The 25,470-nt window shown below is 43.8% G+C and overlaps 1 long non-coding RNA gene across 1 annotated transcript; it reads left to right on the top strand.

The window, feature by feature from the left end:
- The first annotated feature begins 1,239 nt into the window (after positions 1–1,239).
- On the top strand, positions 1,240–1,662 carry LOC141409858 (uncharacterized). Its single transcript, XR_012432466.1, has 2 exons — positions 1,240–1,378; positions 1,463–1,662. It is a non-coding gene; the product is annotated as an uncharacterized lncRNA (long non-coding RNA).
- Positions 1,663–25,470: the final 23,808 nt, after the last annotated feature.

Genomic DNA, 25,470 nt, shown 5'->3' with positions numbered 1-25,470 from the left:
ATTTTATTTGGGTGTGTCTATTGGCCTTAGGTTATACTTTAGAACATGCAAATAAAACTCTTTATTGGATTTATGGGGAGCTAGAGATGCCTGGAATTTCTGCTTATGGACCTTTATCCAATTCAGGGATTGGCACATCCCTTATACAATGACACCTCTACACTTTACACCCCTTAAACATCTCTTTCTCTACCCAATGCAGTAAACCATCTCAAATAATCTCTGTCTCAGACCTTGGCCAGAGGAGTAAAAAAAAAAAAAAAAAAAAAAATATTGAAGTACAAATCAGGGGACAAAAACTGTTGCCCTTGGAAAAGAATATCGTCCCCAGGTGTGTACTGTTTGACTTACACTTTGCTTAACAAATGCCCACACAGTCTTTAGGCAGAGCTGTGTTCTTTAGTGACGGTCAACTTCCCCCTTATCCTTTACACATTGATCTACCTGAGTTCTGAAGACATCTGACCCTGACTAAGCAGAAGCCACTTGGTTGAGGGAAAGGGAATCTGTTTGCTCTGTACTTAGGCAGGAGAGGAGTTTCTCCAAGGGCTGGTGTTTTCATGTTGTCAGTTAGTAGTTTGGAGTTTATTGCCTACTCTCAGGCAATAGGTACAGTCCTTAAGCACTCCCTTTGATTGTAATACTCATCTTTCCAAGCTTACTCGCTCATTACTGTCCCACTCAGCCACTTTGGATTAGGACTTCCCCTGCCCTCCACCATGCTCCCAATTCTCTTTTAAGCATCTCTCCTCATTCGGTCTTACATATGTTTTGCATCCTTATTTGATCTTTCACAGGTGAGAGAAATGAAGTCTCATACCTGATGTGTTTCTGTTTGTTCTCATGATTGCTCCTATGGTAGTTACTTCATGGATTTTGATGCTGTTATTGTGTGTACATATTTATCACAGTTAGATCTTAGTGCATGTTGTATCCTTTATCATTGAAACATGACCTTCTTGGTCTCATTTAATATTTCTTTGCAGCTTTTCTGTATGTTTGAAACCTCTTGTTATAAAAGTAATTGTTGAAACTAGTTGAAGATTATTTAGATATTCATTGTTCTATTTGGATATTCATTGTTCTATTCTTTCAATTTCTCCATAGGCTTGATGATTTTCTAATTGAAAAGCTGGAATGTGGGAGGATAACAATATGGAAGCTACTCAGAGTACATGTTCAACAAATGTGAATCCTTGTGGTTTTGGGAATATGTGGAAAGTGCATAACTTTAGGCTCAAAAGACCTGCGTTCAAATCCTGGGTCTACTACTCACATAGGTGCCTTCATTCCCTGAGCCTCAGTTCTTTGCCTGAAAATAGAAGCAGGCAAACCCAGAGGGGTTGTTGCAGTCCTTAAAGCAACATATGTGAAATTGGTAGGTATATAATAAGTGCTCAGCAAAAGTCACGTTTGAATCTTATCGGGGCAATGCTATAACAAACATGCAATCATTTTTTAGGCTCAAAAGACCCAAATTCCAGTCCCAGCTCTTATCACCTGCTGTCACCTCAGACAAACCATCTGACCTCTCGAATCTGGTTCTTCATCTTCAAAATGATATGCCTTGGAGAATGGTTATGAGGATTCGATGTAATAAAGTGCATGAAGTGGCTGCATGAGAGTAGGTATTTAATAAATAAAAGTCATTACTGTTGGCAAGATGTCACTGTATGTATTTATCAGACAATATAGCACTTACTAGGTGCCACGCACTGTTCTATGTACTTTTAAAATATTAACTAAATTAATTATCAATTAATGCATAGTCCTACAATGATCCCAATTTTACTCATGAGGAAACAAGCACAAAGAGACAGTAACTTTGCCCAAAGTCACGCAGCTGGTAAGTGGGAGAGACTGGATCCACATTAGGCAGTCTGGCTCTAGAATCTTTGCTTTTATTTGCTACTGTCCCTCAACATCAACATTAGAAAAGAAACATCCTCATATCTCTCATATCTGGGGAATATCTTGCCATGTTCAATGATTGATTAGTTGGTTGAGATCATTTTGATATAATCTAAGTGTGTGTTTTAGATTTTCCAGAAAATTTCATCAGTAACCCTAGCTTCTCTAGCAATTTCAGCAAAACAAACAGATAAATAAAATCAAATAAACCCGGCTCCAAAAATGAAACACAGAAACAAACAAAACAACAAAGCCTTCTGATGGACGAAAATGTGGATGTAGGACAGCTGAAAAATATTCTTCCTAAAATTATCATTAGATGGAAAATCTCGGGTGGTAAGGTGCAGAGGTACTGGCTATTAAAGCCTATCTTTATCTGCAGATTCATCTGCCAGCACATTAGAATGGGCCTCTTCGAAGTAGAGGAAGACACAGTGGGTGGGCCATGAGGAGAGTCAGGCCAAGGAATCTTCTCTGTGAATTAGCTCCTTTGGGATTCAGTAACCTGGTAAGGTCCAAAAATCATGTGGAAAGCGGGCACCCCTATGCGTGTGCTCCCTGAAGGAGAAGGAAAGAGACAACATACTGCCAGCTGTGGTGTTATGTGCACGCTGACAAACTGTGGTACGTGCTCCACGTGGAGAGTGTGGAGGAGAGGGGATTACCTGGAACATCATCGTAGGGAAAGGTCCTTTCTGGATGCAGAAGCTGAGTCATCTGGGGAAAGAACCATCATCTCACTTCCAGCCAGATGAGAACAACACTCTTTGGTTGCTCACAGGGCACACCGTAGCTTTAGACAGTGACAAACTATTTGAGCAGCCAACACCAAAAAAGTATTTTGAGCTTACGGAAAGTTAGTATGAGATCATGCACTGCTAAAATATAAAAGGGGAGCTCAGATAATGCCTGCAGTGACAGGCACACAAATGGCCGGTGTCATATATCGCCTTTATTTGTAGACAGGCTTTTCCTTCAGCGTGATCAGGCTGGTGTCTGATGTTAGCACGTGGGCTCAGCTTTAGAAAACGCTGGACTGGGGAGGAGATTCATTGGTCATAACTATTGAAAAGAAGACAAAAAGATTCAGAGTCTGTAATTTTCCCACCCACATTAAGTTATTTGAATAAAAGTCTGCCGTCGTAACCAGACTGAATTCACTAAAAATAACGTTCGTCTGAGAATATTTCCACAGGTTTGACCACTGGTTCCCTAAGAAAAAGAGCAGAGAATACAGTCCAGTACCAGAAAGTTTAGGATTTAGTTGAAATTTATTGCAGGAGATTTATCGACTCATGAGATAAATATTGACCAAGTCAAAGTCAAGGTTATTACTTATCTTCAAGAATAATAAATCTTGGTATTCTCAGTGACACAAAGTCAATATGTACATTGCTACATAAATTCCAAATGAAGAGTTTCATTGAAACATCTGTAAATCTCTCCATCATGACCACGAGAGTAGCTTTTTAAAATTTGCTATTAAAGGGAAATGGATACCAAGACCTGATGGGAACATCTGCTGTTCACGCCTGTGAAACTAACCAGGTGGCCTTAATTTTCATTGTGATGGAATCCCTGATTAGTTCATTAAAACATAGTCCAATGATTATTGGTTGGTCTTTATTGTCAGTGATTCCAAGTAAAAGGGTCAAAATTTTCTCATCCCAAGTAAGAGGCAGAATGAGCCCATATATTCTTGACAACCACTATATTTCAGGATAAAATATAGTTACTTTTTAAATATGTGCAATAGATGAATTCTAGCAAGGTTGAAGGAGAACATGAAAGAGAAAGAAAATGGGAGTCTTGGCATGTGTAAGAGATCTGCTTCTAGGACTTGGTCCTCCACCTTTTCTCTTCAGCCCATCCAGAAACACTCAGCAGGCCTTTACTAGAGTATGCATGAGTGGGCAAGTATGCATGAGGGTAACTAGTGACTAACTAGACTATGTACTCAACCCTCTGTAAAAATCGGTGGAAAACCATGGCATCTGCCCCAAAGAAACTCTTCTCCAGGAAGCTTTGTGTATGTCAGGGCCAGTATTTGCAATTTCCTGCCTTAATCTGGGTTCTATAATTTTTGGTCCTCAAGAATGTAGGTGGATGCATCCGTGTGTGACCGCATCGTGCCTGGCAGCCTTTACAGAATTTCAGCTGTGCCGTGGGAGCTCAGCTCCTGACAAGGGTCGCTGCCACTTCTGACCTGTGAGTTGACCCTGACCATCACCCCCTTCACAGCCTCTTTGATTCCATTCTCAGCACAACAGCCACAACACCTGTTATGGTTTAAGATCATGCCATTCTGTAAAGCCCTCTGGTGGCTTCCCATCTGTGTTTCTCAAGGCTCCCATGACGAGGTGCCACAAACTGAGAAGCTTAAAAAAATAGAAATTTATCCTCTCACGGTTTCAGAGACTCAAGGTATCAGAAGGACCATGCTCCCTCCAAAGGCTCCCGGGGAGAATCTACCCTGCCCTTCCATCCACTGTGCTCCTTGGCCTGTAGCTGCATCATTCAATCTCTGTCTCTGTCTCTGTCTCTGTCAATGAATGTCATCATTCATTTTCCCTGTGTGTACCTTTTGTGTCCCCCTTCTTCTTTTTTCTTTTGAGACAGAGTCTCGCTCTATCACCCAAATTGGGGTGCCATGGCATGATCTCGGCTCACTGCAACCTCCACCTCCCGGGTTCAAGCAATTCTCCTGCCTCAGCCTCCCGAGCAGCTGGGACTACAGGTATGCACCACCACACCTGGCTAATTTTTGTATTTTTAGTAGAGATGGGGGGTTTCACCATATTGGCCAGGCTGGTCTCAAACTCCTGACCTCATGATCCACTTGCCTCGGCCTCCCAGTCCTCCCTCTTCTTATAAGGACACCCATCATTGGATTTAAGGCCCCTCTGTTTCCAGTATGACTTCATTTTATCTTGATTACATTCACAAAGAGCCTATCTTCAAATAAGGTCACATTCACAGGCACCAGAGATTAGGGCTTGAACCTATCTTTGGGGGACACAGTTTAACCTACCACACCGTCTTACCCAGAATGAAACCTGACCTCTTTGTTCTTGCCTCCAAGGCCCACTCCTGTGTCTTCTCCCCCCCCGCTTCCAACACCCTCTCAGGCACCCTCCCCATTGATACTGCTCCATGTGTACTTCCTGTTTCTTGAGTAGGCCTTACTCTTTCTCCCCTTGAGCCTTTCTCTTGCCTTCTCCCTCTGTCTGTAATGATCCTACCCTGGTCTCCAAACAGCTGACATCTTCTTCAGGGCTCTGCCCAGAGAGCCTTCCTGGGCCACTCAGCCTAAGTGCACCTGACACCTCATCTTTGTCCTATCACATGCTTGCTTGCTTCATGGACTCACTTCTGCCTGAAATGATGTTTTAAAATGTGTTTTCTTATTTATTCCCTCTCTCCTCCACTAGAATGTAAGTTTCAGAAGAGCAGGGACGTTGCCTGTCTCAGCCTTGCTTTAGGAGCAGCTGCTAGAACAGAGCAGACCCTTACCTAATATTTGTTGAATGAATGAGCCATCAGTTTCCTCTACCATGGCCTTGAGGAGGGGACATCCCGAATCCAGGAAACCTCTACTATCAAGACACTGGTCTCTAATTCGTGGGGACGTTTTTCTTGCTTTTCCAAGCTTTCTTTCATGCCTCTTACACACCTTGGCCTTGGGATACCACATGGAATATAAGTTCAGTCCTGGAGCGTTAAGAATTTGAGGTCTTAAGGAAGTTTTGGCAATCCATGTGCATTTATTTTGGCATTAAATTTGTGTTTTAACTATTGGAGGGAAAATATATTGAGACTTATTTAGTTGCTTTTCACTTATTTAAAAGCGTTTAAGATTTACTTCACTTTACAATTCTATGAGTTTATTGCCTTTCTGGAGTTTTTATTCTCCCAGTCATATTCCAGAATGACCCAGGATCTAGAAAAATTCAAACTGAGTGATTGTCCTGAACCTCATGTCTTGGGATGAGTCCTATTTACGTTTGGTGGGCGGGCTTTGCAGAGCTGTCTGGGTTTGAAGGATGCCTCACCACTTGCGGCCCCTGAAGATCAAACCAGTCCGTGCTCACTGTAGAGTAACCCTCAGCACAGAAGGGTACCATGCAAACGCCCCACCTTCTCACCCACGCCTCCTTCCCTGCCCGCCCCGTAATGAGAGCACCTACGCCCCAGGGCTCATCCAGACAACAGTTTCTTTGCATCCTTATGGATGAGTGTTTTTCAATCTCTCCAGGTCACAGTTTTTTTCTCTATACCAGGGCTCAACTAACATTTTCTGCAAGGGGCTAGATAGTAAATATTTCAGGCTTTGCAAGTCATATGGTCACACTGTTTCCGGTGTGAAAGCAGTCGTAGACAATATGTAAATAAATGGGCAAGGCTGTGTTTATAAAACTTAAATTATGAACGCTGAAGTTTGAATTCGGTCTAATTTTCACACGTCACACAAGAGTCTTCATAGATGTATTTTTCAACCATTTCGTCACATAACAACTGTTCTTAGCTCATGGGCCCTATGAAATCACGCGGTGGACATGTTTGGGCTGAGACCCCTACTCTACGGGAGCATAAAAAACACACAATATTGTGAGAATTCAGGAGCACGAGCTTTAACATCACAAGGCGTATCACGTGAGAGTCATTCAGTGGCTGGTATTCACTGATCTCTATCAGAGCAGAAAACAGGTGCTTTTCGTGAGTAAAAGCAGGAGGCTGAGGGCTCACTGCACTTTTCTTGTGGGTGATTTGGGGTCTGTGACCGACACCTAAGGCAGCAAGCCATTTCTCCTCAATCCCTGAGTTACCCTGGTGAGGGAATCAAGTTTGCACTGCTTTTCATAATTTCCCCCACTAAATTTTATTTCCCTTTTGTTAATTCTTTCTCTCTCAACTCTCTTTTCTAAGCTGCCTGCATTTCTTTTCTGGAAATTGCCAGTATTGTGGGTCCTGGGTATTAGGAATTAGGAACACTTGCAATTTGAAAGCCTGCCTCTTAGAAAGGTATATGCAAAGGGAATGAGTGGAGGGGAACCGCCTGTGAGCTCTGCAGACCAGAACAGGTTTTTCTCCTAAGGTAAGGGTGTTCAGGAGGAAAAACAATATGCAGATATTAACTCTTCCTTGTAAGTTTGTTATGTAGAGTTACAGATTGCAGATGACAGGCTTTAGAACCAAACTGCTTAGGCGTTAATCGCACACTCAGAACCACGTGACTATAGATAATCACTAAACCGCTCAGATTTGGTAGCCTCATCCATAAAATTAGCATGGTAATCATAATAGTAGATACCTCAATGTTATTGTTAAGATTTTTAAAAGTTAATATATGCATAGCCCTTAAATCAGTGCCCAGTATGAAATCGGTAATCACTGTTAATTTCTCAAATAAACTTTTTATTTGGAATAATTTTAGATCTAGAGAAAAGCTGTAAAGATAATACAAGGAGTTTCCCTATACTCTCCACCCAGTTTCCTGTGATTGTTAACATCTTACATAACCGCAGCATGTTTGTCACAACTATGAAATTAACACTGGCACAATACTACTAACTAAACTCCAGATGTTTTTTGGGTGTTTCACCAATTTTTTTCACTCATGCCTTTTTTCTGTTCCAGGATTCCATCCGGGATCCCACAGCGCATTTAGACTGTCTCCTTAATCTCCTCCCATCTATGACCGTTTCTGGGACTTTGTTTTTTTTTCAAGACCATCACCCATTGGAGGAGTGCTGATAAGGCATTCTGGATGATGTGCACCACTTTGAGTTTGGCTGATATTTTCTGTGGTTGATTGGGGTTACATTTTGGGGGTGAGTGCCATGGGGTGAAGTGCCCTTCTCATTGCCTCGCCTCAGGGGCACATGACCTCACCGTGACTCATCTCTGGTGATGTTAACCTTGAGCCCTTGGTTGTGGTGGCGTCCGCCAGATTACTCCATCGTGAAGTTGCTATTTTTCACTTTCCATACCCTTCTAGAGGAAGTGAGTCACCAGGTCCAGTCCACACTCACTAGGAGAGCAATGAAGCCCCACCTCCTGGAGAAGTGGCTGGCTGCATCAATGCTCCCCTGTATTACTTGTGGTGCTTCTGTGAGAAAGATTTGTCCCTTCTTCCCTATGTATTTGCTTATTCACACATTTACTTATATTGGCACGGACTCGTGGATTGTTCCAGCTTTGGCCATTGGGTGCTGTTTCAGGATGACTCCTACGTCCTTTTGATGTGTTCCTGTTTTTTAAAGCATGTCCTCTGATGCTACAGGATGCTTCAGGCTGATCTGGAATTTCCCTTAATTAAGTTATTAATTCAGCCATAGGATTGTATAAGGATGCATGACACTGGGGACTTTTATTGTTTGGTCTGCCCAGGATCCCCCTTCCCTGGAAGAACTCATCTCTCCATTCCTTGTGGTCCTAGGATGTCCATCAGCACACCATCCCCAGTTGGCCACAGGAGGAGGGACTGATGCGAAGGGTATGTGTTTCCACAGGGCCAGGAGGGCCTCCCTTGAGGTAGCTATGTGTATGTTGGGAAGGAGAGTTTCACTTTCCCTGTACTGCTAAACTGGGAGGCTACTGGTGGCCATCTTCCCCACTTCATGGGAGAACTTGTCTTCAGAAGAAGCCAATACAACAGGAGGCAGAGCTGACCTTAAGAGAGAGCCTGACTGTATGACTGCACCTCCCATCCAGTTCTGCCTGACACTCTTCAATATTCCACCTACATGGGCCAAGACACTCTAATTGCTTTTAAGCTCATCACGCATATGTCTACATGAAGTGCCTAGCTTAAGGACCACATCCTTCTGCCAGTCCAGCCCTTCATAGAATTTACACCCCACCTACTTCAATGGACACCAAAATATAATTCTCACACTTGACCTGGACACACCCATTATGCTGATTGAAACAAATCAAACTTAAAGCACTTCAGAAGACTACTTTTTAGAATCTAGTAATCACCCTTGATTTATGCTTTATGCAAAATGATACAGATTTTTAATGAATTTTTGCACAAATCTAAGTATCAATACAGATGCTCCTCAACTTACAATGGAGTTACTTCCCAATAAACGCATCATAAGTTGAAAATATAGTGAGTTGAAAATGCATTTAATATACCTAACCTACATCATAGCTGAGTCTCAAACATGCTCAGAACACTTACATTACCCTACACCTGGGCAAAATAATCTAATCCAAAGCCTATTACAAAAAGTGGAGAATATCTTACGTGATTTATTGAGTACTGTACTGAAAGTGAAATTAAGAATGGCTGTATAAGTACTCAAAGTACAGTTTCTACTAAATGTGTGTTGCTTTTGCACCATTATAAAGTTGAAAAACCTTAAGTTGAACCATCGTAAGTTGGGAATCATCTGTATATCACTTTAATAAGGTTAAAACAATATTACAACCTAATGATCATAAAGATATAGTGGAACAGGTACATACTACAAGTAATAGAGTAAAAGGTTATGCAAATCAACATCCATAAAATTGTGGGATTTTTGATCCAATAATCCCACTTGTGGATATAACCTAAGGAATTTTAAGAAGTTTTTTAAAAGACAGAGTCATAAGTTTTTTGCAGTCTGATTATTTAATAGAGAAATACGGGAAACAATCTATGTGTTCCACAATGGTATCTTTTTTTTTTTTTAAAGTGAAACCTTAACTCTTTGAAATGTTATATGATTTTTAAAAATTATAAACTTGAAGAAACTCAAGCAAGATAACGATGTTTATTATGGAGGTTGCATTAGTCGGGACAGGTTAAGTTATTATGCCTTACAAGAAGAAGAGCCCCCAGGAGTGTGTGGACAGAGGAAAGGGATGTGAGGACATAGTGAGAAGGCAGCTATCTCACTATGTCAGGAAGAGAGCCCTCACCAGAAATGACCGCCCCTGCACCTTGTTGATCTTGGACTTCCAGCCTCCAGAACTGTGAGGAAATAAATTTCTGTTGTTTAAGGCACACACAGTCTGTGGTATTCTATTCTGGAAGCCTGAGCTGACTAATACAAGGGCAGAGAGGTACAAGCCTAGCATACCCCTGGAAGTGAAAAATACTGGAAATAATTGATGAACAGCAGTGATGTCTACTAAAGAGGATGAAATAAAAACAACAAAGAAACAGAATAACAGACTACATCCTTGGTGATTTAACAGCTGTGTAATATACTTTCATTTCTCTCTGGCCTTTAATACTATGTCATGTAAAAGTTTTATTGAGATACAATTCACATACTGTAAAATTCACCCTTATTGAGTGTACAATGCAGTAATTTTTTAGTGTATTCACAAAGTTATGCAACCCTAACCACTGTCTAGGTCCACAACATTTTTATCACTCCAAAAAGAAACGCCATTAACAGTCACTCCTCACTTGCCTCTCCTCCCAGCCCATGGAACTAGTTGTCTACTTTCAGGCTCCATGGGTCTGCCTCTTCTGGACATGTCACGTAAATGAAACCATACAACCTGTCAGCTCTGTCTCATCAAATTATGGAGTCTTCTGGCACGTGGGTTCCTCCCTCTGCACTGTTACCTGGAAGCTCTTTCAAGACAGGGGCAATGTTAAGGATCACATGGTTTGCTTCCTGCCTCATGGTGATCACTGTCCTGCATCAGGTGGTGTCTAGTATCTTGAAAGCTGATGGTGTTTTTAACTAGTTTTATTGTTGTTGTTATTTTCATCAAGAGGATAAATGTGATACCTGTTACTCTATGTTGGCCCAAAGTGGAATCCTACATTGCATTTACACATTTTACATATTGTGGTCTCACGTAAGACTCTGAATAGTGTGTTCTTCAGGTCAGCTACAAAGTTTGAACCTTTTTTTTTTTTTTTTTTTTTTTTGAGATGGAGTTTCACTCTTGTTGCCTAGGCTGGAGTGCAATGGCGTGATCTTGGCTCACGGCAAACTCTGCCTCCCATGTTCAAGCGATTCTCCTGCCTCAGCCTTCTGAGTAGCAAGGATTACAGGCATGTGCCACCTCCCCTGGCTCATTTTGTATTTTTAGTGGAGACAGGGTTTTACCATGTTGGTCAGGCTGGTCTCAAACTTCTGACCTCAGATGATCTGCCTTCCTCGGTTTCCCTAAGTGTTGGGATTACAGGCGTGAGCCACTGCACCCGGCCCAAAGTTTGAACACTTCTGATGTAGAGCTGTGATCATGGGAAAGAAATGGAGGAGGAAATAAGAGACCTGGATTTTATTTTTATCTTTTTTTTTTTTTTTTTGAGATGGAATCTCACTCTGTCACCTAGGCTGGAGTGCAGTGGCACGATCTTGGCTCACTGCAACCTCTCCCTCCCGGGTTCAAGCAATTCTCTGCCTCAGGCTCTCAAGTAGCTGGGATTACAGGTGCCTGGCACCACGCCTGGCTAATTTTTGTAGTTTTAGTAGATACGGGGTTTCACCATCTTGACCAGGATGGTCTTGAACTCCTGACCTCGTGATTCACCCACCTCAGCCTCCCAAAGTGCTGAGCGAGACCTAAATTTTATTGTATACAGGCCATACACAAAACTTGGGTGCAACTTATCATACTCCAATTCATCATCCAAACTTTCTCTTTCAGAAACTCTTCCTATATGAGGTCTTCCTACAAATGTCTATACTGCCCTCAAATTAATCATTCCACCTTTGTATCATTTCATCCAATTTCAATATCTTGTGCATATTTGTTATTGCTTGTATTGTAATTATTTTTGGCCTCATTTTTCTCTTATTTGACTGCAAGCTCCATGAGGCTAGCAGAATGTGTTATATGTGTTTGGTCTGCAGACTTACCATGATGCCTGGCTCACGGTAATTGTTCTATAAATATTTTTTGCACTAAATTGTATACATATCTTTTATTTCACAAACTACATCCATTATGTAAGCAAGCTAGTTTTCCTTCTCTTTTAGTAGGAAGAGGGGAAAAAACTAAAAAATATCAAATGTTTTGCCTAAGATGAATGATCAGGAAATTGGAGAGGAGGATGGAAACCCAGCCAGGGCTCTAGGTCTTTCACATCATTTGCTTCTCATGAGCAGTACTGTCCAGCAGAAACTTCTGTGAAGGTACAAATCTTCTATATCTGTGCTGTCCAGTATGGTAGCCACTAGTCACATGTGGCTACCGAGCACTAGATCAGTGTGACTGGGGACTTCCATACTTAATTTAAACTAATTTAAACCTGAACCTAAATAGTCACATGCAACCATTGGCTACCATATTGGACAGCCCAGCTCCATACTGTTAAAGACACAGCCCTTCTCTTTTCAACGCCTGAATTGCACATGCTCAACAGATCAGAAGTTCTGAACCTGAGGGTGTTTTTTGTTGATTTCTGAACAAAGAAATTCAACAAATGTCCAACCAATAGTTTTGCCAAACAAAAAGAAAACTGTCTAAAATTAAAAAACCAAGACGAAATTTAGGAAAAGTAGATTAAAAGATCAACAATAAAAATGATTGAGTAAATAAGTATTCTTAAAAACAGCCATGAATTTCAAGCCTTGCCAAAGAGTAGTTTGACCTTGAGGTTCTCTGTTCCTAAGTGACTTCCATGGTAAGTGTGGGTATGATACAAACACACACACACACACACACACACACACACACAATGAAATTGGAGAGGAAGAGGAGGATTGGAACCCAGCCAAGGCTCTAGAGCCCTAGTCTCATCATTGACTTCTCATGAGCAGTAGTGTACAGCAGAACCTTCTGTGATGATGAAAATGCTCTTTATCTGTGCTGTCCAATATGGTAGCCGCTAGTCACATTGGCTAATGAGCACTGTATAAATACAGATATAGGTATAGACATATGTATTCTTCAAATCTCTTCAATTGAATTGCCTCATCCTCCACTTAAGGGGCCATCCATGTTAAAGGTAAGTCATGGCCTCAGCAATGATGGCCAAGCCATTGTGACCTCCTTCAATTTTGAGGAGATCTCTTTTGCCCCACCCAGCTTGTCTGTCTCCTCTTTTTGAAGGACAGTGTGATAGTTTCCCGGGCCTGCCATAACAAGCCATGTGGCTCAAACAAGAGAAATGTATTGTCTTGCAGTTCTGGAGGTGAGAAGTCCAAAATCCAGGTGTTGGGTTGGCAGGGTTGGTTCCTTCTACAGGTGCTGAGGGAGGTCTGTTTACATGGTGTGGGGAAAGGAAAGGATAGGAGGGGGTTGCCATCAGTGTTGAGGTTATCTGTGAAGCCCACACTTTTTCCCATTGTGGGGATGGGCTCTGCACACATGACATTCACCTATCTTCTGTCCAACATGGATTCCTGGGAGAAATTCTGGAATACATTTGCACTGGAAATTCAGAAATAGGGTGGAGAGAATCTGGTCAGTCTGAAAGGAGGACCGTGAACTTGAGGTTTCAGGGATGGTTGTATTTAACCAAAGAGAGTGTGGAGAGACTGTGGGGAGCAAAAGCCAGCCTGAACTGCATTACCTGCTCCCCATTTCTGAATTTCACTTCCATTTGATGTCTGCACGTATGTCCTGTGTTTGGGTTTGTGGAGATCACCCAATATCCTGCCCCAAATTCCATTTTTCTTGCCCAAAGTCATGTCAGGTGGAATAGTCTTTTGCAACTGCAAGTCTTGGCTGAAACTCAGAGGGAGACAGAGCATGGAGCACGGGAATTTGGGGGTGGAGTATCCTGGCCAGTGAGCACCTGCTCAGAGCAGAGATTAAGTTTGAGAGGACTGCTCCTTTCCTCTCCACAACCCCAAGCAAGCAGTAGGTGCCTTCCCAAAGAACAGGTATTGCTCTGTGGTTTCCAGACCAGCTCCAGTGAGTAAGATGAAGCTTTGTTTATCATCACTTCCCCACCCAAACCACACTCAAATAAGCAGTAAAAACCTCTAGACCTTAGTCATCAGTTGAGGTAAATTATAAACTTCTAAGAGTGTGGCTTCTCAGAGATACCACATTTTCCTCATATAATGAGCCTGCAGTTTGTGGCAAAGAATGACTTAAGAACAAGTGAACTCACTGTCTAAAAGGAGAATTTTTATCACTATCAATTGCTCTGTGACTGACAGGGCTGTTATTTCTTTTGGTAGGAGAAAGGGCTAAAGTACAGAGAAAAAAACCTAGAAATAAACATGGCCTGCATAATGGCAAGGTTTTGTGTTGCCAAAGTCAAAAGAGCACGTTCCTGGGTAAGAATCCTCACCCATCTTGCCCCGCTCACAGTGATTCTGTAGCATCCAAGTCAGTTACAACAGCAGCCATGGCTGTGTTGGGCTGGGATGCAACAGCAGTTGAAATACCATCCTTCTGATAAAGGACCTCAGAGTGGAAGAAGAAGACACTGGTAAATAGAGCATGAGGATTCCCCATGAGAAGTCCTACAGATGGAGGAAGTCACGAATCACTTCGTGGACATGAGGACCAATGGATTCTGCCTGCATGGGTGACAGAAGGCTTCCCAGAGGAGTGGACATTTGAGGCAGATGTTGCAGGATGCATAGGAATTGCCATGCACAGGATGGGGAAAATGCTGTAGTCAGAGACTGCGTGGAGGTTGGAGAGGGCATGGTGGGCCCAGTTAGTCACTGGCAATGTGGCCTGGCTGGAAGGTGGGGTGTGAGAGGGGGCTGGTGGGAGGGAAAGCCGGAGGACAGGATGGGACTGGGTCACAGTGTGTTCTGGCTGGCATGGTGGGACCACAAAGGCGTCACCACATTTCTAAGTAGTAGTTGATATTCCAGATCTCAGATTTAGAAACTCATTCTGGCAGAAATGTTAAAGATGCATTTGGAGGGTTCTGGCTGCCGGGAGATCCAGTAGCGGGTTGCTGCAGGAACCCAGGCGAAGTATCCCAACATGGCTTTGAGAGGTGGTCTGTACTTCCGTCTGGTTTTGTAGAGCAAGGAGGAAGTTCAACAAGTTTCCATTTTTAAGTGTTTGCCCTGCTGTTAATTTTGTATTGTTACTAGTAAAATTCTTAGAGGCAGCAGCAGAAGGCACACTGCAGATGGCAGAGATAGTTTTTCACAGCTTTTATGGTGGATAACAATATATGTGACATTTTCCTCATTAATGTGAGCTTTGCTGTATGATTAAACATGCTAGGCATCTGTGATCTAAAATTACAAATGTGAAGAGCAACAGCTCAACTGTTTCAGTCAATAAATATACAGGAGACAGTCAACATGAAACAACTCCCCACTATGCTCTCTTCCAGGAGGAGCTGCACTGATGGTGACAGCATTTTTGGCAATGGCTTGGCCTTCATCCTAAGGAAAGCAAGGGAACCGAAGTCCCAGACTGCTAATTACACCCTGAGATTCCAACAGAAGAGAGAGTGGTTTCCATTAGGAAATCTCAATGCTGAGGGCCGACAGAACTGGAGAGGGAATGGAGGCTTTACTGAGGCAATTAGGGAATTACCGAAGGGAGGCATGGAGGAGAATTTCACTCGACCATCCAGACACAATAGAGAAGTGTGTAAGGTCAGTGGACACATCCAGTGACCAGCAGGCAGGATGCTCATCTTTTCGCTGAGGCAAGCCTCCCCATTGCATGTGAGTGTGTGAGTGTGTGCATGCACTTGTGTGTGTTCTGTGCTCCCAGCTAAAGTAGAAGAAGATTCTTGAGTGATAGCCCTCTTCCCACAGACTGATCACAGAAGGTGAGAAGCTTTCCCTTTTCTTAACTATTCTGATCTGTTGGCAGAGGCTGCCTTGAGTCACCATTGAGAATAATTTTCATGCCTGAATCAGCTTAATGGCTGGGGATGCCAGGTTGCTCAGTGACGTCTGGCATGGGTACAGAATGAGGAGTGGATCAGGGCTTCCATTCTGACCATATGGACACAGTCAGAAATAGGGAAGTGCAGATTCCAATAGAGTGAAGAGGATTCAAATCAATAATGATAGAGAGTGGAAGAAGAAGAAGTCCAGATGAAGAGATTCTGCTAAAGCCATGGAGTAAAAGTGAGGCTTTTTCTCATGCCGGTTGCATCTCCACATTCTGGAAGAGACATGGCATGGTGTGTGTAACGTCCAGTGATGAGGGACTGAGAGAACAACCTGGAGTTGCAGTGGTGGAGAGGAGAGGAATGTGCCATGGTGATTGAGAGGAGAAAACCAGGGCTGATAGGATTAAACAGTAGGATCAAGGCCACGGGAACAAAATTGGAGCAAAGATATTCACAACTCCATTCACTCACAAGTACAACCCTATAGCTGAGTCATGTTGATATGAGATTTTATCTCTTTTGGGGCATTAGAGCCAGGCTGCTGCTCACAAATCCAAACTCCCCAGCATTGGCATCAAGGTGCCTGGGTTTGTTTGCTCTAGTCGCCATAACAAAGCACCACAGATGGGGGACTTCAACCAGAGAAAGGCATTGTCCTGCAGTCCTGGAGGCTGGAAATCCAAGATTATAGTACAGACAGGATTGGTTTCTCCTGAGGCCTCTCTCCTTGGCTTGCCTTGTCTCTGTGTCCTTTTATGGTCTTCCCTCTGAGTGTGTCTGTGTCCTCACTTCTCTATGAGGACACCAGTCAGATTGGATTAAGGCCCACCCTAATGGCCTCATGTTACCATAATTACAATCACATTCTGAGGTCTTGGGGATTAGGACTCCAACATATGAATTTTGGGAGACACAATTTAGCCTTTAACAGTGACCTCAAGACCCTGTGGGTGAACTGATGCCCCACCTCCCAGTGCTTATTCAGGATGCTCAAGCTGTCATGATCCATGGTCATTCTTCCTTGTGCGGGAGATCAGAGTCTAGAACTGAGATCTCTGATAACGTCTCTCCATTGCTGGAAGAGTTCATCGGGCTGTGACTGGCCCTCCAGATCTCCAGGAATCAGCCAGCAGGTGACACATGTTGTCCTGACCTTCAGTGAATGCTGCCTGAAGGATGGGGGATAGGAACAATAAAAGTCTCCCTTCCTCCCTCCACATACACTCAAAAATTGAGCATCTCAAAGAGAGGGGCTGGGCTATCCTAGATGGGGTGGGAGTTTAAGGCATCACAGCCATGTTCCTCCAACCTGACCTCGCTCTCTCCCACCTCACCCCAAATAATCCAGCAAGAGGTGAATCTAGCTGCTTCTCCTTGAATTTGCTCATGCCTCCTAAGTAAGGGAAGAATGACAATGACATGCTGCCATGCTTTCGGGCACATTTTTAATGGGTTCAAGTTTCCACTTATCAGCGGCTCCATCTTTATCCTGTGGTCAGCTCCCTGAGATAGGGTTTGGCTTAGCCTGTAACCACATGGGCCATCTTGAGTCTATCAGCTTGTGAGGTCTAAGCTGAAAACATATGTGAAGTCCCATTGACTTTCAAGGGAGGCTGGACTTTTACGATCAAGTTGATCATTTGCTATGCCTTGTTTCAGATCAGTGAGACCCCAAGAGGACAAGAGGGTCAAGGGGTAGAAATTGCACACCAAAATCCACCCTGAATCATCAACCCGTTCTGTGGTGACTATTTTATAGGTTTTTGTGAAGATTAAATCAGATGGCCTATGTCAGGTGCCTGGAATGTGCTGAAGCTGGCACAAGGTACATGTTCAAGTTCCCTCCATCCCATCTAAGGACATGTACCTGTGATGCACCATAGACCCTGGTCACAGCTTTGTTTAGGGACAAGTCTGCCCAGCACCTGGAGGTTCAAGCTCAGAGAAAGAGAAGGGAGTTGGCCTAGGAATTCCAGCAGTGACCGACCTCCTGGTGGGTGGGACTCCATCACAGGTGCCAGTTTCCAGGTGTCTGTGGTAGAAGGCACAGAAGGAACCCACAGATGGGGTAAGAGTGCTGGCTCCCTCCCACCCTGGTTCATGTCTGGGCTGTTCTCTGCACAGCAACCTGAGTAGGCCTGTTACATTGTAGCATGTACCCTGTCCACTAAAAACTCCCTTTATCCTGAGGGGAACCAGAGTCTTTGCAATGGCCCGTAAGTCTCTCCTCGATCTTACACCTCTTGAACTCTCTGACTCTGTCTCCTAGCCCTCTCCACATTGCTGTGCCTGCATATGCCAGATAGGCACCCACAACTTGGCCTCTACATGTACTCCTTCCTCATCCTCCAACAACTGCCTGCATGGATGATGGCACAGTCACTCCCTTCCTGCCCTGGTCTCCACTCAGACGCCACCTTCTCAGTAGCCCTCCCTGCCCCATTTTCTGCTTTATTTATTTATTTTTTATCATGGCACTTATCCTCAGCTAACCCTGAATCATCAACTGTATAAAGCTAACACACTCTATATATTATTCATACATCTCTTGCTCATTTTGTTTCTGTGATTTCTTCTGCCTTGGAAATAAACTCCATGAAGGTAGGAATATTTGCCCTTTTGTCTCCTTCTAGTGCTGTATCCCCAGTAGTCCCGACACACAGTCAGCAAACAAAAGTTGAATTAATGAAATGAATGATTGTTCTGAGAAGAGAGAGGCTACCGTCCCCAACCTGCCCTAAAAGCCCGTCCAACTGCAGATGGAAAGACCTCAAGTCTAACTGCAGCCAAACTCATTGCAACCAAGTGGGTGAACGTTATACAAGCCCCATACCTGTGCTGAATGGTCTGTATGACAGCAGGAAGCACACCCCAGGCAAAAGTAACAGGAGCTATTTACTGGAAAACTGTAAAAGTAATCATCATATGAATGAGGTATCGGGAAACTAACAATTCAATGTGTGCTCATGGACCAGGGTTGGGAATAAATGAAAGAAATAGAAGGCAAGCCAGAGATCCCTGAGCACACGTTTAAAGGAAAGAAACTTTGTAAAATTAAATGTGGCGATATCATAGAAGTAAGACCATAAAAGACAATAAAAACATAACCTCACTGTTGGTTATGAGATTCTTGGACATCATTAAAAAGAACCATGAAAATGGAGCTACTTGGTAGGGATCCAGTTGGAATAAGAACTAAAGTGGTCTCCCTCTGCCTCGATGTCTGTGACCAGAGGCGGTCTCTCTGAATGGAGCATGTGCAGCGGATGTGAGTGAGTGCGTGTGAAGGAAATTTCCCAACAGCTCACCCAGTGCACGGAGAAGACAGCTCCATGAAGGCAAGGCCTGAGTGTCTCTTTTGACCACTTTGTTCCCATTTTCAGCTCAAAGCCGGACGTGTCACTGACACTTAGTCAATGTTTATAGAATGAGTTCATACTGAAAATCAGACTTCATTGCCATCGGTGCCTTCTTTCCTGAGCTGTTTCTCAAGGGCTCCAGTATGGAGAATTCTTCCTGGCTCTTATTTGACATTCTAAGAAGTACATGTGTGTGCCTGTGTGTGTGCACATGCAAGAGTCTGGAGTTCATTTTAGGGCCAAGCATCTAGGTTGGTCTCTTGGCTGGTTGGTTGTATTTTGCCTCCACAACCAGCTTTTGTCAGTGAGAAAAAAATGACACAGGAGCCGGGAGTTGGGTTCAAATTTCAGCTCAGCCGGGTCCTCTCCGTGTGACCTCAGGCAAGTTACTGCATTTCTCTGGGACTCCGTTTCCTCACCCATAATGGAGAAGTGAGGGTTCTTCTCTTGTAGGGCTGAGCTTGGGATTGAGTGAGGCAATCCAGGTAAAGTACTGCGGCGTGTGCTTGGCACTTGAGAAGTGCTCGCTAAGGGGTTCATTCTTATTGTCCCTCTGAAGAAGGCAAAGGAGAGGTTATATAAGATGAGTCCGCCACAGCTGTGCAGGCAGAGCAGAGAAGGAAGAGATGGGGCTTGTCTTACAGGTGGAACTTGGAGTGAGTCAGGATTTGATGTCCTCTGGGAACAGGAAGACCATATGAAGTTACTTCCAAACACATCAGACACTAAAGGAATGAGCCAAGACCAAGTCTATCAGCGACAGCCTGCTTTCAAATAGGGAAGGATGGATACAGTAGAAGGGGCCAGACATATGCGCCAGGGTCTAGGCGATGGAGTTCAGAGTTCAGGTGGAAATAAAGACAAGAAGAAGCCAGTTTTAGAACGGAAGGGAGGTGGGTGGAGGGGCTGGGCCTGAGCTGTTGCCTGGAATGCCGTCACCTACTGGCTCCTGGCGGGCTTGTGCTTGAGTCAGAATCACTTAAAAGGTCAGGGACAGGGCACACAATAAAAGAAAACAGCAAGGCAGCCCAAGGAACTCTCTGGTGAGCTCAGATTTAAATAGCACATGAATAAAACAGAGAGAAATGGCATCATATTCTCCAGGGAATAGGAGAGATGTGTGTGCTTATATAGCACTAGGAAGACTAAGGCCTGATGTGTGCTGGAGGTTGCAGAAACTCCTAAGGCAACAAAAAGAGCTAGGAGAGAAGAACAAGGATGAAGCAGGCCTGTGGCTTGTGGCCTGTAGGGCAACCAGGACAGATGGTGAAAATGACACACACACACAAACCAGGTGACAACAACAACAACAAATAAGACCACTCTTTGGCCCTAAGTCAAGCAGAACATTCCAGCACCATGGTATGGGGAAGATGAATCCCACGGAAGCATGAGTGGGTCAGGGAGAAACTTCCTCCAAAGCAGCTGCTGTCGGGATGTGTCCCTGTGATGAGTTTTGTTGGACCTGCATGGAATTGCAAGTTTAAAGTGGAAACCAACTATTTTAAAATCCACATGTTTCTTCTTTTAAAACAAAAACAAAAAAAACCCCTCGCATTTCTGGTGTTTCTTGCAACGTTAGGCAATTTGGCAATGTTGAACACTTCTTCCTGGAGGGCAAAATGGGATGGGTACCGCTAACTTTCAGTGGGTGTCACCAGTTCCTCACCGTCTCCCTTCCACCCACCACCCCTGCTTGGCTCCTGTAGACATTTGAGTTTGGGATCCCTGATATAAGTGCTCTAAATCCATCCAAGTCTCCTGACCTAATCCCCAGGGACTGACAGACCTTGAAATTGACAACATCAAACATCTGTGGGTGATCTGGAAGGAATCCTAGAGAACCTAAGTGGTGCTATGAAACTGAAAATGAACAGTATCATTGCAGTTCTCAAAAACAACAAAGTGAGAGAGATTCTATGGAGAAGTTGGAGAGATGCTCTGAGCAGAAATATGATCAGGTAGATTTTTAGGTTTCAGCACCAAAGGATAATCCTGGAATGAAGTTTCTAGGACTATGGCAAGGGCTATATCCCCAAACCTGACCTTCGTTTCACCTTTTCCCCCAGTGATTTGGAGAAAGATAAGGAAGTTACAAATATCAAAAAAATGTATGTAACACAAACCTGAAAAGGAGAGTGAAATCATTCAAAGTGAACAACTGTTATTGGGCTACAGTCCCCACCCCACTGTCCTTGTACAGGCCGGCATGGGTGGGATTATAGAACAGCACATGACTATAAAAATAGAGTTAGGGTTTAGATCACAATAGGTAAGCAAGATTTAATCATATGGTTGCCAAAATGGCCAATCTGATCTTCAGCTGCTTGATTAAAATTGTAATACCTAGAATGATGAAAAAATTTCCAGTGTACTGGGGACATATGTCAACCACAGCACAGGTGTTCATTTCAAACAGTTCCTTTCTGCGTTTTATCCCAACTTTTTATTATAACAAATTTCAAACATGTAGAAAAGTTGAAATTATACTACAATGAACACTTGCATATTCACCACACAGAAACAACAATTTTTAACAATTTGCCATATTTGCTTTACTCATTCATATGTGTGTATGTTAGAATATATGTATAGATCTGTATGTGTTTGTGTATGTGTGCATGTGTGTAAGAATATGCACTGTATATGTACGTGCGTATACGTATATGTGTACTTTTTTTCAGAGCAATTTAAAATTAAATTGTAGATATCAAGGTATTCTATCCTCGAACACTTTAGCCTACATCTTCCAGGAACAAGGACACCTCTTATATAATCACTGTCCTACCACCATGAGCAAGAAGATTGACAATAATTTCTAAATAAAATCAAACATTCGGTTCATATGAAAATTTTCCCAGTTGTCTCTAAAATATCTTTTATAGCTGTTTGAGTCAGTTCTTCAATAAGTGAACCAAATCTGCTTTCTGCTTTTTTTTCCTTCCTTATTACTCACTCTGGCAATGAATTGAGTAGATCATGGTACAATTCACTGAGAATGGCAGTTTAGGATGAAGAGCAAGTTTTGAGAAGGAAAATGAGTTCCATCCTATGAATTTTGAATGTAGGTCTGGAGCTCAGCAGAGAAGTCAGGACTAATGCTACATAATTGGGAGCTGTCAGACCAGAGGCAGCAGCTAAAATGTTAGTGCAGTGGACGGGTGCAGTGACTCACACCTGTAATCTCAGCACTTTGGGAGGCTGAGGTGGGTGGATCATCTGAGGTCAGGAGTTTGAGACTAACTTGGCTAACATGGTCAAACCCCATCTCTGCTAAAAATACAAAAATTAGAACGGCGTGGTGGCGTGTGCCTGTAATCCCAGCTACTCCAGAGGCTGAGGCAGGAGAATCACTTTAATACAGGAGGCAGAGGTTGCAGTGAGCCGAGATCGTGCCACTGCACTCCAGCCTGGACCACAGAGTGAGACTTTGTCTCAAAAATAAATAAACAAAATAAAATAAAATGTCAGGAGTGCAGGAGATCATCTAGGGACACTGTTGTCACCATCATCATCATTACCATCTATTGACTTCACAATCTGCCTGGCATTGTACTAAGCACTTATTATCATTAGTTCATTTTCTTACCACAATCTTCTGTGATAGGTATGATTACCCTCATTTTTCTGGGAAGGACGCAGTCTCAGAGTGGCTTCGTAACTTGCCCAAGTGATCGTGGCTACTGCATCTGGGAGCTGAGACGCCCCTCTGTCTGGTGGCGCAGTCCCTACGTAAGCCACTGTCCGGCCTGGAAAGGAGACCCAGAGACGCTTGAGCGTGTGGAGGAGGGATTTACCATAGGTTCCTGGCAAGAAAAGGCCAGAGAAAACCAGAAAGAAAGGATATTAGGGAAACCAAGGGAAGAAGAAGTCTCGAGAAAGAGACTGTGGCACATATTCATTCATTCCTGGATTCACTCAACAGATATTTTGGTACTTACAGTTTCAGGCACTGTGACTGGCCCAAGAGTAGGCTGGTGAGTAAGACAGGCATTCTTGCTGTGGAGAGGAGGGGTGCGTGAGCTGTCGCCAAAGGCCGGCATGGGAATCCCAGGAGGACAAGTCCTGTGGGGACGTGTGGGGGCCGCCGGTGGCTCCTGACCAGCAGTTCCAGAGAAACGGTGGGCAGAGGACAGGATGGGAGGCAAAGCCAGCCCCTAAAGATGGGAACTTCTGGAAGTGTGGCTGAGAAGGGAAGGAGAGATATAGTTGGCAGATGGGGAATTGGGAGCCAAAGGATTGTTTTGTTTGTTTTCCAAAGAATGGGAGAGACTTCAGAGGGTTTCTCATTAAAAAAAGGGAAGAGAGTAGGCGGGAAAAGGTTAAATATTAAGGCAACCCAAGGAAGAACAGAAGGACAGCGGGAGAGATGTATTGGGAAGGCAGGGCTGCGGGTCCCAATGGACAGGGCAGCACACCTGTTTCTCTGAAACTGACAGGGAAATAACAGAGGGAAGGGCTTGCATTAGACTGTGGGAACAGGGGCCAGGGGAAGGTTGGTGCCTTTGTTTTCTTAGTAAGCAGAATGAGCTTAGCAAATTGGAGTGAAGATAATCAAGTAGTGATGAGAACAACCTTGATGATTATCATCAGATTAACAATAATAAGCTGAACTCTTTGAACTTGCTGGGGTCTGATGATGTGAGATCTATAAGAATGGTTTCTGGGGAGAAAGTTTGGAGGAGGCTAAGTGGCTGTCACAAACTCATCTCTTCCTTCCCAATAGCGATGCCTTAGGAGTCCCTTAGATATGGTCTCAAAGTACTGGCCAGAGAGCCCCCTAAGGCACTACCTCCAACCCCTCTCCTGAGCCCACACATCCTGCCCTACTCCTCACGTGACAGTCCCCATCTTCCCCAGGTCCTGCAGATACGTACACTTTTTTTTTTTTAAATGAAAGATCTCACAAATTTATTAATGAACCCATCTGACTAGTGCAGAACACGTAAACAAAGAGAAAAAAACATATTGCCAATAAAACTTGTCCAAGTGTCCAGATAGTGGTGTCATTTTGAGCTTGACATGGGGATGATGACCTTGATGCAGCATAAATACGTGCGCCATCTCATGTGCAGTTCCTTATAGACCCAGCTTGGTTCTTCTCCAATGGCTCCTCTAGGAGTTGCACCTGACTGATGACCAGTTTTCCTCTGAAGATATTGGGGAATGGGACAATTTTGCTTTTGTTTCTTGGCCAGGAATCGCTTGACCCTGAAAGTCTTGTGAGAAGAAATGACGAGAAATGGGGTCACCCACATACACCATGATGGCGGAGAAAGCCAGATCATGCACTTTAAAGATTCTCTGGGGCCTGACTCTGAACTCCAGTTAGCTGGGCGTCCAGACAGCTTTGTGGAAAGGAGTGTGTTCTCACTGGGCCTGCAGGGCTTCTCCCAGGTAGGACACTGCAGTGTGAGGAATGATGGTCAGGAGCAAGAAGGCAAGTGAATCTGTTTGGTTGGTGAAAACTAAGCAGCCTCCAATGACCTTGAATTTCAACAAAGGGGTGTAGGCTTTTTTTCTATGGGTACAGGATGCCTGGAAACTTTGGAGAACTTGAGAAACAGCATGGGCTCATGAGAGCAGATCCCTCTAAGCCAGGGTATCTGGGGAGGCTGGGGGAAATGCGGAAGGGAAGAGAAGACAGCCCTGGCTGTGAGTGCTTGGTAGAAGGGGGACAAAGTTCCCTGTTTGTCTTATCTGCTGCTTCATGGAAACTCCAGAATTCTCTCTGCGCGTGTGCTCTGGGGAAGCTCATGGCTCCCCTCCCCAGCCTGGGAGACAAGGTATCACTCACCCCATTGCTGAATTCTCATTGGACTTCTTCCCTCCAAACCAGCAGTGGCTTCTGCCAGGGGACATCTTGGAGAAAGAAAAGGGCAGCTTTGCCTCCTCTCTGTCCCCACCTTTGGCCAAGCTTCTCTAAGACGATAGTCCTTCATATTTTTTACCCTCAAAATGAATTTTGAAAAACTATCTTTCATGTGCATTTTTAAGTCAACATCTAAAATTTTTGGTAAGTTTAAGCAGTGGCAAAGGGTGTCCTTTATACTAATGTGTGAACATGGACATTTTAAATAAAAATAATTATATTTCTCCTTTAAAATGTAAGAGTGGTGATATAGTTCGGATATTTGTCTCAGCCAAATCTCATGTTGAGATATAATCCCAAGTGTTGGAGGTGGGGCCCGGTGGGAGGTGATTGGATCATGATGGTGGATTTCTCACAAATAGTTTAGCACCATCCCCTTGGTGCTCTCCTCATGATACTGATTTCTCACACAATCTGGTTGTTTGAAAGTATGTGGCATCTCCTCCATCGTTCTCTCTTGCTCCCACTCCTGCCATGTGAGATGCCTGCTCCCCCTTTACCTTCTGGCATGATTGGGAGCTTCCTGAAGCCTTCCCAGAAGCTGAGCAGATGCCTGTGCCATGCTTCCTGTACGGCCTGCAGAACCAGGA

This window comes from Macaca fascicularis, chromosome 3, assembly GCF_037993035.2.
Source record: "Macaca fascicularis isolate 582-1 chromosome 3, T2T-MFA8v1.1".
In the NCBI taxonomy this organism is placed as follows: Eukaryota; Metazoa; Chordata; class Mammalia; order Primates; family Cercopithecidae; genus Macaca; species Macaca fascicularis.
The sequence above is the reverse complement of the archived record's forward strand: the minus strand, read 5'-3'. Positions and strand labels throughout refer to the sequence as shown.